The sequence below is a fragment of the Megalops cyprinoides genome, chromosome 9, assembly GCF_013368585.1.
Source record: "Megalops cyprinoides isolate fMegCyp1 chromosome 9, fMegCyp1.pri, whole genome shotgun sequence".
Lineage (NCBI taxonomy): Eukaryota > Metazoa > Chordata > Actinopteri > Elopiformes > Megalopidae > Megalops > Megalops cyprinoides.
The window spans coordinates 21,570,656-21,591,060 of NC_050591.1; the positions used below are offsets into that span (position 1 = coordinate 21,570,656).

The following is a 20,405-nucleotide window of genomic DNA, read 5'->3' on the forward strand; positions in this document are numbered from 1 at the left end:
CAAAATATGTTCAAAATCATATTTCACATTCTGTGTAGATGCAATGCAGTGCATGCAGTTATTGATCCAGGATTTGTCAACCCAGTCCTAACACTGATGACCTTGCGCTAAAAGATGAAAGTCATCCTGGATAAGCACTTGGCGGACCTACCTACAATATTTACACTGCAACCCCCCATAGACAGGGAGGAATGTCAAGATGGGACCATCCTCGTTATGACATCACTGAAATCAGAAGGAGATAACCTGGAGATAGAGACATATCATCTCTGGAGATAAGCATAGAACATAAAGCCCAAAAGCCAGAACTCAAAATCCATAACGCAAGAACACGAAGCACCAGCAGGGACTAAACCCCACGAGGGTAGAAATGTGAAAATTATTCCACTGTTAAAATATAAAAATAAATGAGTCATCAATAAACATCTTACACCAAATGAATAATAAATAGAGCCATTTCACATAGCCGTAGGCACTGAGATATTATTAAACCATCAAATCCCGTCCTGAATGCTAACGACACCTCAGGAACTGAGCAGGCATGCAGATGCATACATGCATTGGGAGTATTAAACACACATTGATATGGCAAAATGAAAACACAGTTCTGCGTGATCCCGGAGAGACACGTTCTGTACCAACTCAGAGAGACCAGTTCTGCAGTGGACAAGAGAGACAAGCTCTGTAACATACCAGACAGATCAGTTCTTCCATAGCCATGAGTCATAAGCTCTTTGCCAATCTGGAGAGACTAGCTACGCACAGGCCAAAAAAGACCAGCTCTGCAACAACCTTGAGAGACCAGCGCCTGCAGGTGCCAAGCAAAGCCAGCTGTGTACTTTCACTGTCTGCCTCTGTCTCTGCCTCCACCCCTCTCCTCAGTCTTTTGTGATGTCAGCTGGTAAACAGAGTTACTGAGGCAACTGGCCCTCAGTTCCATCCATTTGATGATCTACAAATCTGCCCACTTAAACCTGTTTATGCTGGCAGCCTACTTCAGTTTTTACGTATGAAAAACCGTTAAGGGACACAGAGACACAGGCCGAGCACTCTCTGCCTAACGCTGCTGGTGCTGTTGTGTAGGAGTGATTTACGCCCACCACAGACACAAATGAACAAGACTTCATCAGCATGCAGTAAAGTCTGACCAATGGAGAGTTTCATCTTGTGTTCTTGGCAGAATGGCATGACGCAAACCTAGATAAATTCAATCCCCACTGCACCATTTCAAGGAACGGTGCGTCGCAAATTTGCCCCACAATTATATGATATTTTTGTCAGAGCTAAATACACTGGTGCAACAACTCCAGTATCTGCGTTAATGTACAAGTTTACAAACATCAGACTACATGAAAGTGACAAAGAAAAAAATCTAAATTACTGGCATTAATTTATCATATCATATCAATTATTGGCAACAACAAATCAACCTCACAATATTGTAGTGTAAAATGACCAGGATATAAAGTCATACTGCTGTTAGAATACCTATACTACTTAAGTCACCCTGGATAAGGGCACCTGCTAAATAAATCAACAGTGTAACAATTTACTTAAACCTGTTTTGGTGTGTTTGGGAAACTCCATAAATGCACATTTCCATTTCACTTTGTGACCAAAAGTCCTTCCCTGAGTGAAGGACAGAAATTATGGTACTTTCCAGTGTATCAGAATGAAAAACTGAAACTAAAAGCCACAGTTTATTTTAGAAAGGCTGAAACTGTTTTTTGGCACTGTGTTAAATGTCAAAATTTAAACAAAGACACATGGTGAATAATACACTTTAACAGGGGCGTGCCTTTATAGTATTTCTTAAATTTTATTCAACATGTCACGTCTTGATAGGTAAAGATGGAAGTGAAGAGCTTCTCTTTAGAGTGAGTTTTCCCAGAATTCCATGGGCTGGGAGCTGTGGAAACCCGACTCCCCACATGTTGTTTACATGCCGTGGTCTCTGCGGCCGCGGAGTACAGTTGGCTACACGGACAGAACCACATGGAAATGTATTTATACAGCGCTCTCCCTCTCAGCCGCAGAAGGAGCCTCCACATCTGAAAGCAATACTGACACGGCAGGGAAAAAAGTCAAGCTGCTCGCCATCTTTTCACCTTGAATGACTTCCAGTACAGAGGAAGGTGCACAGTCGTACGAGACGCCATAAGACTGACCTTTGGAGCACAAACAGACTGGAGCAAATGATAACCAACCATTTTATCGTAGAAAAAAAAAAGACTGACTATGAACAGAAGAGAATGCAGCCCCCAGTTCTGCACCAAAGGGAAACCATTATATCCTCCGATACATCACGCAGGCAAAACTTGAGAAAGCATCAAAAATTACCGGGCTTCCGGTCAGGACCGACAAAGTCGACAGCCTCAGACATATCCGTACGCAGATATTTTTCCGCGGAGCGGTTGAGACTTCAGAGAAACTCTATGGATTTTACAGTAAAAGTAAACATGGCAGCGGTGCCCCAGACGATAAGCTTCTCCTCTGGCAGCAGGGACCTGCCGCCCGCTCACTCCCTCACTCGAGGAATTTTGACATCTCGCGCTGCGATTATTCACTGGGGCAGAAGTGTTGCGGCTGCCATGCGCTGTGCGACAGAGAGGTTCAAAGTGCAACAACTGCTGCGGCGGAACGCAGAGGCCCGCAGACTCAAATTACACCGCATCGCCTGATATGCGAGATATTCTATACGTCCTGAGCTGACCCTAAGCGGGCGGAGAGGGGAGTGGAGAGAAAAGAAAAGAGGGGAAAGGAGAAGCGGGGGAGAGGAGAGGAGCAATACGAGAGCACGGAGAGTAGGTTGAGGAGAGGAGAGGATGAGGGGAGGGCAGAGGGAGAGGAGAGAGGGGGGAATCGGGGAAGGAAAAGAGAGCAGAGGAGGGACTGGAAAGCCTGCTGTTTCCAAGGTGGCGATCACTTGGCAGCCGTCGCTGTTTGCATTCCAACCACGGCTTTCATACCCATTTTTCATTCACATCCTTCTCCCCACTGCAGCCAGCCTGTGTCTCAGACTGTGCCTTTCCTCAGAGACAGAATCAGAGGGAGGCGAGGATGGCAAGTCACGGCAGGAACGCAACAGTAAGAGAAGCTCACAGGTTAGTTACAGCTGTTACACCGTAAGCCCTGTCTCAGTCCATTTTCTTTTACTATACCCACCAGACGACTGGTTAACTAGGCATCTCTCTGTCCCGGCATTCTGCACAGCACAACATCTTATGCTGCAGTACCCACGGTAACATACTGCAAGGTCACCATCAACATGGGAACCAGGTGAAAATCCAGACTTAAAAAACAAATGGAAAGAGGAGGGGGAGATCACAGATATGCACAGATATGGGTCTACACACACTACCCAAACTCATCTCAGTGTTATAGTGCTGTCAGTGTATATTGGGGCTATACACTGTGTGTTGATACACAGCATTTCAGGCCGCAGCATGAGGATGCCGAACGCTCTGGGTACACTTTGCCCTTGACAGCAGATCTATGTTCAGCTTACCCATCCCCAATACCAACCCCAACCATTTAAGTGGAACATTTTGATCCTGATCCAGGATCAGCTGCTAAGGGCAAACAGTACCTACATGATTCTACATCAAAGGTCAGCTTCCCTGTTGCCCTCCACAGCTCCAGAAAAACTCCAGGTCTATAAGCAGTCTGATGCAGGACATTGTCGCTGTGAACAAGGAAGTCCGTGCAGCCAGTAAAACAGAAAAATAGTGTTACCATATGTAGCTGATGCTGTAAGAAATGTTGCAGACTATTGCACCAGTGAAGCACGTCTCCAATGTATTGGAAAAACAAGAGCGGTGTTCTTACTCAGGCCCCTACTCCGTCTGTATGCAATGTCACTTCTCAAGGTGAACTTCCTGCTACTGCAGAGCTTGCAAGCCATCACCTCTTATTGTCTGTCCCATCTCACACTCACACACACACACACAGTCCCAGCTGCCCTTCTGGCTGGCGACACTCCCTGTTCCCACCCCTCAGCATTACTCTATTAAAACAAGCAGAGGCAACGGAAACAGTGAGGCCACCAAAGTGGCACGTGTGCAATCTGTTGTGCGTGTGTGTGTGTGCGCGCGCGAGCGTGTGTGTGTGCCTGTCACTGTGAGCGATGATGCAAAAAAGCGGCTCACATTGACAAACTGGAAGTCAAAAGTGGCTCTTTGAAAGTTAAAACACACGGTCCGTTGAGTGTGGGCGTGAGCGGCTCACTGGAATCCGACTTAGCCGCCGCCACCGCTCAACGACTTGCTGTCGCTCTGTGCGAGGGCCCCAATTAAAGCTGTCCACAAAAAAGCCCGCCGCGCACAACGCACAGCGATGTCGAGAGAAGTGAAACTCGCAGAGCCGCCGGTCTCCTCGGTGAATTCAGTCGTGAAAACAGAGTTTGCAGCGGCGCTGAGTAGGACAGAGCTCCCCAGTGACTGGGACCGAGGGTTTGAAAGCGGTCTGCTGCCACATCAGCTGGACAGACTGCTCTCACCCTGGACTGCAATGCTGAGCAGCACGAATACACACACAAACATCTATATTAAATGATATTACCACGAGACTTAATTCAGCCCTCTTGTTTCAGTTTGCAACGCAAAACACATACAGACACAAACACACACACGCAAGCACATACACACACACACTAACTCCCTACTTGTCATGCACACACAAAAAAAAACTCTCTCATGTCCAAACAGAAACATACACAAATCTGTCTCACCACAGTGTGTTACCAACATGTGGAGACTAAACAAAGTCAACAGTACATACGGGTGAGCAGAGAGGATGTCGTGCAACCCCCACCCATCTCACAAGTCCCTCCCATGCAATTCTCTCACACACGAGTTCCCCGGCAGTGCAAATGTTGCAAATGTCATGCATGTCAAGGGGGATGACATGCAAACACAACAGCAATTCATGCAGAAATCAGACAAGGAAATTGGCAAACAATGCATCAGTTGTCCGATTGAGTTACACACACACACACACACACACTCAGGCATGTACGCATGCACACACACACACACACACACACACACACACACACACACAAACACACACACACTCGCACACACACACACACACACACACAAGCATACATGCATGCACACGCACACACACACAGGTATGCACACACACATACAGGGAGGCACTGGTCAGGGATCAGTACTAGTTCTCTCGTGTGCATGCGTGCATACACCCCACAAAGACGATCCTGATCGAGCAATGAGTAGGCCAGATATAAGAGCGAGTATGTGTGCATTTGTGATTGTGCGGGAGTTTGTGCAAGCTGCTTGCAGAGAGGGGCACATGGGAGACAAAGCCCTTACTCATGGCACAAATCAGACAGCTGTGGCCGCACATTTATTTTAGAGCACTGTTCAATATGCCATGGCGCAATGAAGCGGCACAGTGTCACCGGCCAGCAAGGCAAGGACTGAACCATCTGGACCCAAAGAGTTCACCAACACAGGCCAGCTCAGGAATGTTAATGTGCTAACACTGTTACCACTGCTCCAAGAATATGAGACAGGGAAAGTGGGAGCACGGGAGTGAAAGAGAGCGAGAAAGACAGAGAGAGAAGGAGTGTGAGAGAGAGAGGGGAAAGGAGAGAGAGAAAGAGAAAGAAAGAAATAGGCCAATGGAGAGTGGAGTGAGCCATTAAGATCTGCAGACTGCAGCCTCTCCACGCTATAAGAGTTCACTGTTTCAGTATCTCCAGGAGTTTAGTATCATTACAGAGAGGAGAACGGAGAGTCGGCCGTGTTATTGACACCATAATCTTCCAAATTACAGCATGCCCCTGCCTTGAATGGCAGTCTGGGCACTGTGGGCTCTCCCGGTGGAACGCAGAACAGTAATTTAGCAATAATGCGCTAATGAAAGGTGTTTGGGCTTTTCCTAACAATCAGTTACTGCTACGTTCACTGAAAAAAAAAACCTTTACATGCATTCCTGGAGAATCTCTGCACATTTGAAAACCAAATTAGATTCGGAGGGGGGGAGGTGAGATAAACAAAGCTAAGCTAAGTGCCATGCCGTGCCGAGGCACCAAAGCCTGCTACCAGCACTTGTGTTTGGGAGCTCTGAGCAAATGACCCCACAGTCCTTTACGGCTTCATGTCGCAAAGCCTCTTCTTTCAACACGTCCGATTCAAGGCAGAGAAAATTCCCAGCAGCGCAAGCGTCACCGCAGGTCTGTGCCAACAGCTTGAGGACACACGTCTCACCTGGGCGCACTCTGCAGGTGAAAACCGGGGGCCTGCTGCAGTAAGAGACAGTGACAACTGTCATCGGACATGATCCTGCCCCTCTCTGTCCCAGCCTAGTCTACCTGCCCCGTCTTATCCCCCCTGTGTCAGGATGCAGCTTGGGGCATCACTCCCACGCATTGCTCAGCGCTGTTACTCATACCACAGGCTACTGGGGGGTAGAGGAGGTAACAGGCCCAGAGCAGGTTTCTGTTGGGTTTTTTTTGGATGCTCTCATGTGTCCCACCATCCACTCTGTTTCGCCCTGCCCTGGCTCTGCCTGGCCTGGCCCACTTGCCTGTCTCTCTTGAATCTGGGGTCAGCCACTAACGGGGCTACTCGGACTGTGGTCTGGGCGTGTGCTGCTCTCTGGGACCAGTGGCCAGCCCACTGGGATTGTGAGGCACAGTTCGCCAACACATGGAGCTGCCATGTCACTGTCTCTCAGGATTGCCCAGACAGGAGAGTAGCACAGGAGTTTAATCACTTCCTGAGGGCAGCTCTACTGCAAAAACCAGCGTTTCTGTGACCATAACTGAATAGACACAAATAATCTCACAGTTTCTTAGGAACAATACACACGGCAACTCACACATAGTCAAATCTTCTCCCAGCATGTACCGGAGCATGTACTTTCTTCCTCTCTTTTCGGTAAACGTCCATCAGCAACACTTATGTCTTACCTACCCTGTCGAAATCACCTCTAAGCAAACCCCAGCCTAATAGTTTATTCTCAAAATAGTCACGTATAAAATATCACTTACTCTTCAAAGAACAAACAAGCTTTCTTTCTCGGGTGAGCGGAACAAACACGGCCATGCTCCATAACCTCCCTGTCGACACCACGACCCCCACGCTCTCGGCCGAGAGCAGGAATGCCCACGTTTACTTACTTTGCTCCAGTTGGGGAGTGAGTGACGCACTGTGGAAAGTGAAAACCTCGCGCTCTCTCTGCGCGTCTCTCCCCCAAGTCCAGCCCGCCTGGCAGGGCCCTACAGTACTGAAATACAGCGCTCGCCATATAAGGCAGCTAAGCATGTCACGCATAATTTATACGCAGCAGGCAGACAGTTCACCTTTCACAGCACATATTTGGACCACATGCAAATCAAGCCACTTCGCTGGGATTCTGCACGCTGGAAAGGCAGAGGGGAAAGGTAGAAAACACAACTCACAAGTTCTGCAGTTAACAAAGGAGCCACACCACATCTCTGCCTGTGTGTGCTGCCTGTGAGTGTGTGTGTGTGTGTGTGTGTGTATGGCTGTGAGCACGACGAGGCAGACAGTGGAAAGATGCTGCTGTCGGCGAGCAGTTCACCTGTTTCTTTCTCTGTCTCTCTCTCTCTCTCCCCTCTCATTGGATCAGCTGACACTGCCCCCTTGTCTCTCTCAGACTACAGGGAGCTGCTTTACACACATCTGTAGCTGCGTGACCTTCTGCTTTCTCTCCAGCATCAGACTGTGTATGTGTGTATGCGTGTGTATGGGTGTCCACCAAAGACACAACGCTGTGAACTGCAGCTAACCTGGTCCCCCACAGTACAAGACAGCATACACACACACACACACACCGACACACTCAGTACAGTCCTCACTTCCTTCTCTAGCTCATAGCAGGCTTGGGACTCCTGCAGCAGTGCCCAGTCGTCACAGAGAGAGAGAGAGGGAGAGAAAACCCAGCCTTACCTCTCACATCATTCAGCGTGTGTGCGTGCGCGTGTGTGTTCAGACGAAGGCGGATGGCCACGGCAGAGCCCCAGGCACTGAGTGGATCATTCTTCAGGACCGCAGTGTCTAAGACTGCCGTCACACACAGAGCATTCTCCCGTCTGGACTCATTCAGCTGCACAGTGCAGCGCTCTCTCTCTCTCTCTCTCTCTCTCTCTCTCTCTCTCTCTCTCTCTCTCTCTCTCTCTCTCCCTCGCGCTCTCTCTCTCTCTCCCTCTCTCACTCAGCAGTGCTTCTGCTGCCGCCTCGCGCCACTCATTCACTGTAGCCCCGCCTCTAAACCAGCCCCACCAGGAAGAGCTGGCTCTATTACAACACACTGGCCTTTTCAACTGCGTGCTACTGGGGGAGGGGGGTGGAAGGGGGGGTTTTGGGGGGGGGGGGGGGGCGGGGGGAAGACAGAAAGAAAGAGATAGAAAGACAGAAATGAAAGAGAAGAGAACAGAAGCATGCCTCAGCATGAAATAGCTTTCATTTCATGCTTTCCCCTTGGAACCTTGGACTCTACATCCATTGGTTTTTTTAGTTTTACACACAAATACACACACTGGCCTGCACACATTGCCATCTTTCCTCAGATCTCCCCCTACCAATCTCCTCCGTTTGGTTCAGTCCTTCTGATCTGATTTGGAGTGTACAGTAACCTCTGAACTGTGCTGTTGCCTTGCTTTTTCCCATCTGATAATACATCAGGTGAAATGGGGTGGCTGTCTGACCGTCTGCATGAGGCGTGGGCTCTGGCGGCTCTGGAGTTTGATTTATCTGCACATTGGCCAAGTGTGAATGTTTGGATTAGGCTTTCATAAATATTTATAATCTGCAAAAGGCCTTGGCATAAAATCTAATTTTGATTTGGGATTTGGACCTGGCGGTGCATTTTTCCCTTGACCGAAAAAGGCACGTTGACTGCTGGGACATCGTGGTCCCCTGGTGAGGGTGCGCCGCAAAGCCCACTAATGGAATCTCAGCTGCAGAGGCAGAATGACACCATGGTGCAGTGTACACTGCAACAAATGGGGACTGGCCAATCCCCCCCCCCCCCCCCCCCCCCCCCACAACACCCCACTCACCCATCAGGTGCAAGCCATAGCAGCCACCTGTCCTATGCCAATGCTCCATTGTGCGGGGGCTGTGGCTAACATGGATCAGTACATATTAGTATGTCATGTGGGCTACAGCGATATATGGGTCACTGTGTAGTATTGATAGACAGGTTACTGTTTAGTGTGGGTCACCGCATACTGTGAGTCACTGTGCAGTGTGGGTTTCTGTGGGTTATAGTGCACTGTGGATCACTGTGTAACATGGATACCTGTGTATTTGTTTGAAAATACATATATTTTTTCTGGCTTCACATTTTCACAGTTCCTTGTATTTTTTTGCATTTTGAAGATGCAAAATGAACTGTAATGAAGTGAGGAAACAGGCCCGAGAGAGATGGTGCATGGCCACCTGATGCTCCAATCCCACACTGCTAAAGTGTGAAATACGAGGCCATTTTACAACCTGCTCTAAATGAGCATGCACTCCACACATCTGCACATCCTGTTCGTCTTACGCTGATGACCTCATAACAAGACAGAGAAACTGAGCCACAGGTGGTTTGAGCCAAACAATAAACCACACATTTACAGGAAAAGAGGATAAACCTGGTCATTGATATCAAAACCCAGTTCAGTTCTTGAAATGATTTAAACCAAGCCAGAGAGAGCTGGACGCTGAAGAAAATGCTTCCCTTCACTGCCACGTGGCCATATCTCTTTTTTTAAAGAGGCTTTTGAGCCCATTTTTAGAAATTAAATCAGTGGCAGCTATTCGTAGGTGTCTCTGCAGTTCAAAAGAACCTTTGTTTACTGATCATTCTGTAAGCTGTGAGATGTCACAGCACAGGAGAGACACCTGACCTAAACAATACAGTGAAAAGAGTCTAACTGTTAGGGTGTCTGTGAAGACGAACACTAAAACAAACACATTGCTTTTACCAGGGGGCTGATCACTGGCCAGGGAGGTTGCATACCTTTCGCGGGTTTAGAGAAAAGGGAGAGCAGACAAATTCTCAATGACACCTAAAGCACAGTCACATGCACATGCTCAAGTGTAAAAGTCTTCCCAGCACATCCACCCTTATAAGTATGCACAAAACACATATACACACATGTACACAGGCAAATACACACACATATGCACATACACAGTCACGCACATACAAAATTATGGCCACAAACTCATTTACTCATGCTGTCTTCTGTCTGCACCCTTGGTTGTTCAGTTAAAACAAGGAAGCAAAAACTGCTGCATCCACAGAGGATTTAAATAGCCCCCCAGTTAGAGCCACCTACTTAGCATGTGCTTGGTATATTCCACCTTGCACTTTCTGTATTGAAGTTTCAAATATACTTTATGCTTTGACTTCTTTTGCGAGCACTTAGAATTATGACTAGTTTCAGACAACAAATTGCCTAATTTGTTAAATGTTATTAATATTTAGAGTTGCAGAATGGGGACATTTCCAGAGAACACCCCTCAGTGCTCATGACCGCAGCTCCCAAGCAGGAACACAAATAAACACCCATCAGTCCTGGTGATAAGTCAGCTCCAATTTACACCAGCGGAGTCTAATCCCTGTGGCCATAACAGTGCCCACAGCCTCAGCACCCATCATTTCATACAGTAAAATCTTACAAAGCTTTAAAAGTTCATATATATGGAAAGAAAGAGAAAGAAGAGAACAATGGAAGAGAGAGTGCATTTTAAGACTAATGCTTTTTAAGTGAGGATACTAAAATTACATTGGAAGCAATGTAAACCTGCCGCCTTTGAATATAAACATTTATCTCTGAAGAAAGGATCATGTGCAATGGAAATTGATACAAACATGGCAGCACCTGGCTGGCAGCAGTGAGCCCACAGCACAGGCACGTTTCCGACGGTGATCGTTTGTTTTTGGCACGACGCTGCAGTTTGGCAAGGAGATGCATTGTTGCTCAACACAACTGTTGCAAAAAGGAGCTATTCTACAGCGAGAGAGAGAAAGAGAGAGAGAGAGAGAGAGAGAGAGAGAGAGAGAGAGAGGGGTGGTAGAGGAGATGTGCCTTTCACTGCTCATACTTTTCCATGAAAGCGTCACCAGCTAAAATCTTGTATGAAGACATCTAGAAGCAGCCCCGTGGGTTTCATTTGGATTGTGAAACTACTTGATGAAATTCAGACCAACGGGGCACAAGACAGGGAGCAATAAGCAGCTGCGGCCGTGATGTTGTCGTGACTACCCCAGACAATCCAGTACGGCAACTGAGCACCGCTGTTTACCTCAAAAAATGAAACTGAGAAACCAACGTGGGATTCCCCTCTCTGGAAAAAAACAGAAACACCCTCCACCTCTATGCCTGCATACAATACCTCCACAAATACGCTTCCTCATCTACACCTCCACACCTAAACCTCCACACCTACACCTCAAAAACTAAACCTCTTCATCTACACCCACATACCTCAACCTCTACACGTCCTCACTGAAACCTACGCCTCCAAAACGAAACTCTACTACACCTCTTCTACACCTCCTTACCTCTACATCCACAACTAAACCTCCTCTATAACTCCACACCAAATCCTCCTCATCTACACCTCCTCACCTAAACCTTCTCATCCACACCTCCACTACCAAACCTCCTCAACTACACCTACTTACATACACCTGCACACTTAAACCTCCTCACCTACACCTTCACACCGAAAACCCCTCATCAACACCTCCAAAACTAAACTTCCTGTTCTACACCTCCTTACCTACACATCCACTTCTAAACCTCATCATCAACTAAACCTCCTCACCTACACCCACATAACTAAACCTCCTCACCTTCATCTCTACACCTGAACTTCTTCCCCTAGACCTCCACAACTAAACCTCCCCACCCACACGTCTAAACCTAAACCTCTTCATCCATACCTACTTCTCTACATCCCCCCACCTACTTCTCTACAGCTCACCAAATAAACTGAGGCGATCAGATTTCTGATATCCTGATGACACTATATTTGCATAAATGTTGTCATGATGCAAATGTCTGGAATTGCTGTTTTCATGATTCAAATGTGTAGGCTTGCTGTCTGTGACTCCTTCAGCAGCAAAACACAAACAGGACCGTCTACACTCCTCCAGCAGTAGCACATAATGATAAAAGTGCATTTTCTTCATGTCATTACTCACCATACCTTTTCAAGCCTGTAGCTGAAAAGACAACAAGTCTACCAGGTCTGAGTGCATTAGTCCTTTCCGTGTCCCTCGTATGTGTATGTGTGCAGGTGCTGGAGAAACACTCAGCTGACCATTCAACATTCACTGACCTTTCATAACCGTATGTCTTTGAGAAACTGAACGCCAGTTACAACTAGAGTTACTCATTGCGCAGTGCAGTGCCCAAGCATGTAGGTAAGCGATGCACTCCCCAGGTGCTGTGTGGCTTTGTGCTGCTCATTGAGGGTTTCTACCCGGCCCAGAAACCAACAAAAAGTCACGCTTTGAATCATGCAAAACAGGAAGAGATTAAAAAAAGCCTCCACCACTGTGGCGGGGTGAAGCTAGGTCACACGACCCTGCAGGCAGATTGCCCTATTACATGCCGAACTCAGTTTATGACTTTCATCTGACACTTGTCAACCTCTGTTCCCCCTCTACCTCTCCACCTCTCTCTTTGCTTATATCTCTACAGACACTTTGAGGAGCTCAATGCCTCTGATCTGATGAATAAGAGTCACCCAAGTGCTTATAACAGGGGTGCACTGTGACACATCCATGACCACCTGACCTTTACAAAGTAGCCTCTGCGTGGGTGCAACTGTCTGTATGTCTGAAGGAGAGAGGTGTGTGTGTGTGCATGTGTTTGTGTGTGTGTGTGTGTGTATGTATGGGTGGGTAGGTTTGTACATGCATATATGTGTGTTTGTGTGTGTGTGTGGGTGGGCAGGTGGGTAGGTGTACATATGCACGTGTGTGTGTGTGGTGTGTGTGTGAGTGTGTGGGTGTGCATGAGTGTATGAGCACCCCCTGCAGGAATACAGCCTGCTATAACTGTAACTCCAAATGCAGCCTGCCTGAGAGTACGTGACTACAGGCTGCTCGGAAACTCAGGGCTATCCAAACCCAGACTTCTCCGTCCTCCCCGCGAGTATACTCTCCACTCGGTGCACGGGTTCAACATTTATCAGGACCCTGCAAATTACTGCAGTGAGGGTGTGAATTCTCACTGGACCGGGTGAATCCCAGCCATAGCTCATCCTTATTAATAAAAGCCCACTCCCTCCACAGCACGCTCTTATTATAGAGCAGCACGTATGATGGAAAGAAGAAGGTTCTGCACCTCAGCGACAGTGCTCATGAATAATTCATGAGGACAGCAGAGGTAGCCCAACTCTTCAGTGCTGTAGTTTGCAGCAGTGCAAGTTTACCCACCAGCGACTGGAAAAAAACAACTAAATATTTAATTTTCTCCTTCATTTGAGTTAATCTCCATGTAAGCTTTAGAATGGTGTATTTGAGGGAAATGTCTGTTTTGCAGATTGCTGTATGCTTCCATCAGTGTCTCAGATCTAACAGACATATTCAGCATTCACTCAAATCATTACTTGTTTTAGGGTGACATGGTGGATACACACTGGCCCTCCCATGAACAGTGAAAGCTCAGAGGGATGGCACAGCAGGAGCTGTTACATCCCCCTCTGTCTCTCTAAAAACTCCAAACTCAGACATCCTTTGAGGTCCCCCGCACTTGTCAGTTCTCTTTAAGGTCCTCCTTCTCCTGTTGCAGTGGCTCCAGTTAAGACTCCACACTAAACAAGTTTTACTTGCCAGCGCCATCTGATACGGAAAGAGCTCTGCTCTCTGTCGAGAGCACTATTTGACTAAATGCAAAACTCTAAAACTGTAGGCTGCTCGAAATTTAAATGTTAACCACAAAAGAAATGCTGCATACAAATGTTAAAGAAGGGATATAATGGTAACATTAATGGATTACCTAACGCACATTATGAAAAACATACACCCACAGTCCTGGAGATGGAGAAAAACAAGCCTGCTGAGCCTGCTAGTCTTCTGCAATAACAATTCAGAATGTTGGACAAATCTTTGAACGCATGACAAAAACACAATTTGACCGACTTCTTGCAATATGACCGTAAACATTCTGTATTTCCTATGCTGATAGAAAATGTTGTAAACCTGTAAATTTGTACACTCATATTGTTCTATTTAGTCTAAAATAAACAGATAGAATAAACAGATTGTAACAGAGTCCAGACTGAAATGATCTTTTAAGAATCAAGAGCACTCACAGGGAACAAGGCTATAAAAGTCTCCCCCAAACCAGACCACTGAAATATGAACTGTCCAAATAACATTTCCAGTGTGAACAATACCTGCCATAACCGTTCCATTTACAACCTCTCTGTCTCTGTCTGTCTCTGTCTCACATGCATAAAGACAGACAAACACATACAGACACACACACATACACACGTTCTACATCTGAATAAAACCAGCACTGCAAGGCTCATTTCTTACCTGCTTGTCTCTTTTGCACACCGGGGAGTTTCTGAGCAGGTGCTAGGTGATCCCCCTCACTGGAGGAAGGTGAACTGCAATGCATTGTGGGAGGTCAATTATGAGCTCTCCGTTCTCTTGGCACTGCCTCTGTACCGAAGCTCCGCCTAGAGAGACCTGACTGACCGCACAGTCCAGCAGGTCTCAGAGAGCACCAAATTAGCCTGCTGCACGACCAATGCTCAAGTTACTATAGCAACAGGCTGTTTTTTTCACACTCTTTTTTTATGTCTGTATTTCACTGTCGAAAAGGCTGACACCTTTTTTTCTGCTTCTTCTTCACCTTCCCCTATTTTCCTCTCACTAGCCCTACATGAAAAGAGGAAGCTACACTCACGGGGTCACGTGAGACAGCGTATCGCTTCTCCACTCAGATAAGATGAGGCCCTAACATGAGTGGGGACAGGGACTGGGCCGGAGGGGGGGTGTAAATCAGGGAAACCCCAGGAAACCGTTTCAGTTTAACGGTGGAGTTTTGATGCGTTTCGCGAAATGGCCAGACCCCGTTCTAATCGTGGCTCCAGCATCTGGCCCCGCCCATTGGCCTTGCTCAAACCGACAGGAGGCCCAGTAAGGGTTCCTGGAATCAGGCTGTGGTCTCTCTCTGCAGCTTCCTTCCTCTCGCTGCAGAGGGGCCTGCTGCTAACAGATAAAACAGACGAGAGAGCAATGCACGCAGAAATGACAGAATACGAGGGAAGATAGCAGGAGAGATAGTGAGAGACAGAAAGAGAGGGGCCTGAAACCTTTTGCCTATCCATTAGCCTGGATCATGTTCCTCCACTGCTGAGCGTGCACATCTTTAAACACTGACATGTTAAGCACTTGTGACTAAATTCATTGGCAGCATGCAAAATAAGACAAAACCCTGATACAGTAGTTGAAGTACTTTCTCAGGGCAGACAGACAGCAGCAATCTTCTAAAAATGCGATGAAAATAGACGCAGCACGACACGACTGACTATTTACCAGCTCATCGCCATGGTAACAGATTCCATTTCCCTTAATGCTGGTTAATCGTCTGCTGGGTCATAGGCTGCTAGATTTGGACTGCAGGGCTTTCATCAGATAGGGCTTTTTTTTTTTTGAAAACAAAAATGTATTAAAATAATAAAATAAATAATTAGACTGAAAAACAACCGTGCTCCTCCTGAGCGGCAAAGAGCACCACCTGCGGCGTTTCCCGCGGTGACGGACTCAGAGGAAGGCCAGCGCTCTCCTGCAGGCCTCAGCCTTGTCAATCATCGGCCTCTGCAGACACTTACATCAATCACATTTTCTGCCTCTCTCGGTCTCCCTCTCACCCCCTCTTTCTAATTCCTCCTCCCCCCTGCTCCTCTGCCCCTCACAGTGTTCTCTCCTTTACCACCTCTGTGTTGTCTTCACAACAGACCCACTTCCAACAGGCAGATTCTGATTATTAACCCAAATCCACAGAACCCCACCATCCACAGACCTTCAGTTGCATAACAGTTCCAGCCTGTTAGTCTCATATTGTGCTTTCACCCTTTTTGTTGGTGTTCTAAAATTGTCACCAGGCACATGTAAAGAATTTGAGTTCAGTGCCAACTAAAATACACTATTGCCACCCAAAATTCCTCTTACCGGAATCATTCTCTGCCCTTGTTTCACATGATGGGAGTTCCTAGCAGCACCATTGATGTTCGAATTAAAGGAGAATCAGTCCCGAATGTAAATACCCACAGCCCTTTCACTCACACAGACACACACACAGAAACACAGACACACAGAGCATCATACGTTACCTGATACTACAGAAGTATCAACAAACAGTGCTGAATTCCCTTCAGGTGCCCCCAGTCTTGCTCTTTCTAGGTGGGATTTTATAATATGACACAGTGCACATGGGCTGTTGGTCACATTATCAACCTAATCATAGCCCTGGACACTGCTCTGGACAGGCTCTGATAAGGTGAGCATGGAGTAGGATCCAGCAACAGATATTAAGCAAAGAGCAGTCTACCTAGTTATCCTTATTCTCATTACATACACATGCAAATAAATACACACACACACATTTCAACTGATTCATTTGGCAGATGCTCTTATCCAGAACACCTTACAAAGTCCATTCAACAGGGAATAGGGTTAGGCAATTAGCTGCACAGACACTGAATCATTGGTGCCATGCTTGAAATGTAGTGCCATTGTGGGAAACGTTGCCATAACAGGAGTAAGTGCTGTCATAGGGTGTACAACCTACTATTACTGCCAATTTCCATCCACTAGGTTTGTATAGTTGCAAGTTTGCACTGCAACAGCCTGCTTATCACTGACCTTATGTTACTGCAAAAGCCTGAAGTGCCACCAAGCTTTCATCTGCTGTGCTCTACACTGCAATCCTTTTATTAGTGTTATGAGGGGTCAGAGTTCGGAAAGCCCATTTATAGTTTGAATAGGTGCACACAACACATGCATCAATAAAAGCAAATGTGTCAACACCCACACACATGAATGCACACACAAACAAATGCTGGCTATCATGTTCAATTTGCAAGTGGATTAAGCCATCATCTTTCCTTTTTGGGGGCACTTCTTTAATGTTTATGATATCTCTGCTGGGGAGCCATCAGTCCAGTTGTTGCATTTCACTTCATTCCTCATATACTAGCAATAGTAAAATATGAAATAGATATGATAGGAAATTAATTTCAGTGTGAGTGAAAATATATGAGTAAATACACAATGTGTACCGGAATATGTACTGTGCAAAATATACATGCTAGCAGAGACAACTGATGCACTTCAAAATATATGCCCTGTTTTTGACAAATAGTACATTATAATTGCATCGCTTGTACTGTAAGAACATACACACACACACGCACACACACTTACACACACTGGTATCCTATGGCTCAGGGACAGACTTACAATAAACACAGAACCACATAAGCGCACAGGCAATTACAATCACGAGTGCACACACACACTCTCTCTCTCTCTCTCTCTCTCTCTCTCTCTCACAAAACAATTCTGCAATTATAATTTTACCTCATTTCAGAACCACAATTCTGTCCAACTTCTACAATACCAAGATAAAAATCCTTGAGCCCCACCCCTTAATGTCTGTAACCTTCAATTGCATGCTCGTCTATAAAGGCACAAGCAATTAATTTCCCCTGAATCCCATCATTACAGAAGCTGGGCATTCAGGCCTTCGGCTAATGGCACATTCCTTAAACACATTACTGTACTCCAACTGCTCTAGGGCCAGTGATCAAGAGAGGGAAAAGTACATTACAATTCATTTTAATGTAATTGAATGTCTACAGCCCAAAGAAAGGTAAAATACACTTCAGCATAAGTTGGAAGAAAATGGGGGCCATTATGCAAATGTAAAATGCACATGAATTACAATGTTGCAGTTTTTACACCATTCAACTACTACCCTTATGTCTGGGAGAGAATCTTTCATAGCCTCTCCTACCCTCTTTGAGCTTTTCTGTCTCTCCGTCATACACACACATCCTCCTCCTCCATGTGTTAGATGCTCTCTTATTTTACTCATCAGATAACAGAATATTTAGTCATTCATAATTCAGGTAGCACCGCAGACCATACACACACCCCTCATGGACACTGCACAACGCATTTCAGTGCCTCACAAAAGAGAATATTTTCTTTCATTATAGTGTGCTGTTCCTGGGTGGCAGTTTGACGGACAGCTCTCTCATGTTCCTGATCCATTGAATGCTGATGAGGAGCAGTTTGGGGGCCGGCGGGGGGGGGGGGGGGGGGGGGGGGGATTGTGCAAACACATACCCAATCACGTGCATGCATATATGTGTATGGACAGTTATTATTTTGAACATCCAGCGCATCCTCTCCTGTATAATTCATTCAGAGCACAGCCTCATGCTTCTCTCAATATAATCCACAGCCATGGCTGAACATTTCAAAGACACATCCACACATAAAAAAGACTCAACAGTCTCCTCAGCTTACTCAGGACATTCACTTATCATCACTGATCACTGTGACGCTGTAGAAATTTTAGGCAGTTGAGGGATCATACTGATCACAGGGAACATTGTTTCATGAATTTTGGGGGGATCGGAGGAAAGCTGATTCACCCTCGCAACATTTCTGTTCATGACCCTCAGGTCTACAGTAAAACATTCTGCCCACTACTCCAGACTGCTGCTGTGATCTCGTCATGGGTGTGCATGGGTGTGCATGGGTGAAAGAGGGAAGGTGTAGAGAGGGAAGGACAGAGGTGGCAAGAGGAACAGACTGAGAATCAGAGGGAAAGAGAGGGGCAAACCAGATAAGGGAAATGCACTGCTTGTTCATATGCATCAGTACGAAGCAGGAGTTTTGCAAATACGCTGATCTTTAGACCACATGGATGCTTCGGTCTAAACACAGGTGTCTATCCTCTGCCCTTCAGGATGATATAAAGATCAGAGGATCTGTACTGCATCCACTGTGAACTGATACCTATAAATAAGCAGATAGAGTTATAAGCAGTGATAGAGGATGGATTTGACTGAGGTCTGGGTGGGAGTGCCAGAATTGGAGACAGGGAGGAGCCAGGGAAACTGTGTGAAACTAGGGGGAAGCAGGTGCTTTCTGGCCTGCAGAGGCTGAGCAGCAGTACAAGCTGGGTTGAATTTAAAAAGACTGAATGCAAATCGCCTATCATTCAGCTCTTTTCTGGGAAACAAAATACAGCAAGCCCATTATGATGTTACCTCTCTCCTTAATTAACACGGGTCTAGACAATTAGCATGGAAATCTTGTTCTCACTCCCACCCACCTGCATCTACAGGCAACAGACAAAGAGCCCTAAACACAATGGATTCTGCTAAATGGTGGGAAATGAAAGAGTTCTCCATAAACAAACATCAAGTCACAAACATTCCACACACACACACATACAGTGCTGGCCAAAAGTATTGGCACCCCTGCAATTCTGTCAGATAATGCTCAATTTCTCCCAGAAAATGATTGCAATTACAAATGTTTTGGTAGTAATATCTTCATTTATTTTGCTTGCAATAAAAAAACACAAAAGAGAAAGAAAAAAAAGTCAAATCAAGTATCAATTTACACAAAACTCCAAAAATGGGCCGGACAAAAGTATTGGCACCCTTTGAAAAATCATGTGATGCTTCTCTAATTTGTGTAATTAACAGCACCTGTTACTTACCTGTGACACATAACAGGTGGTGGCAATCACTAAATCACACTTGCAGCCAGTTAAAATGGATTAAAGTTGACTCAACCTCTGTCCTGTGTCCTTGTGTGTACCACATTGAGTATGGAGAAAAGAAAGAAGACCAAAGAACTGTCTGAGGACTTGAGAAGCAAAATTGTGAGGAAGCATGGGCAATCTCAAGGCTACAAGTCCATCTCCAAAGACCTGAATGTTCCTGTGTCTACCGTGCGCAGTGTCATCAATAGGTTTAAAGCCCATGGCACTGTGGCTAACCTCCCTAGATGTGGACGGAAAAGAAAAATTGACGAGAGATTTCAACGAAAGATTGTGCGGATGGTGGATAAAGAACCTCGACTAACATCCAGACAAGTTCAAGCTGTCCTGCAGTCCGAGGGTACAACAGTGTCAACCCGTACTATCCGTCGGTGTCTGAATGAAAAGGGACTCTATGGTAGGATACCCAGGAAGACTCCACTTCTGACCCAGAGACATAAAAAAGCCAGGCTGGAGTTTGCTAAAACTTACCTGAGAAAGCCAAAAACATTTTGGAAGAATGTTCTCTGGTCAGATGAGACAAAAGTAGAGCTTTTTGGGAAAAGGCATCAACATAGAGTTTACAGGAAAAAAAACG

The 20,405-nt window shown here is 46.2% G+C and overlaps 1 protein-coding gene across 2 annotated transcripts in view; it reads right to left on the reverse strand.

Annotated features, from left to right (window-relative positions):
- LOC118782682 (muscleblind-like protein 1) overlaps positions 1-16,422 on the reverse strand; it is a 66,372-nt gene extending 49,950 nt beyond the window's left edge. The window contains exon 1 of one of the 2 annotated variants that reach the window (XM_036536137.1): positions 16,356-16,422. The gene's annotated coding sequence lies outside the window, so the exon portion shown is untranslated. Of the gene's footprint in view, positions 1-14,550; positions 14,629-16,355 lie in introns of those variants that run through there. The other variant, XM_036536138.1, reaches the window with a different exon arrangement.
- Positions 16,423-20,405: the final 3,983 nt, after the last annotated feature.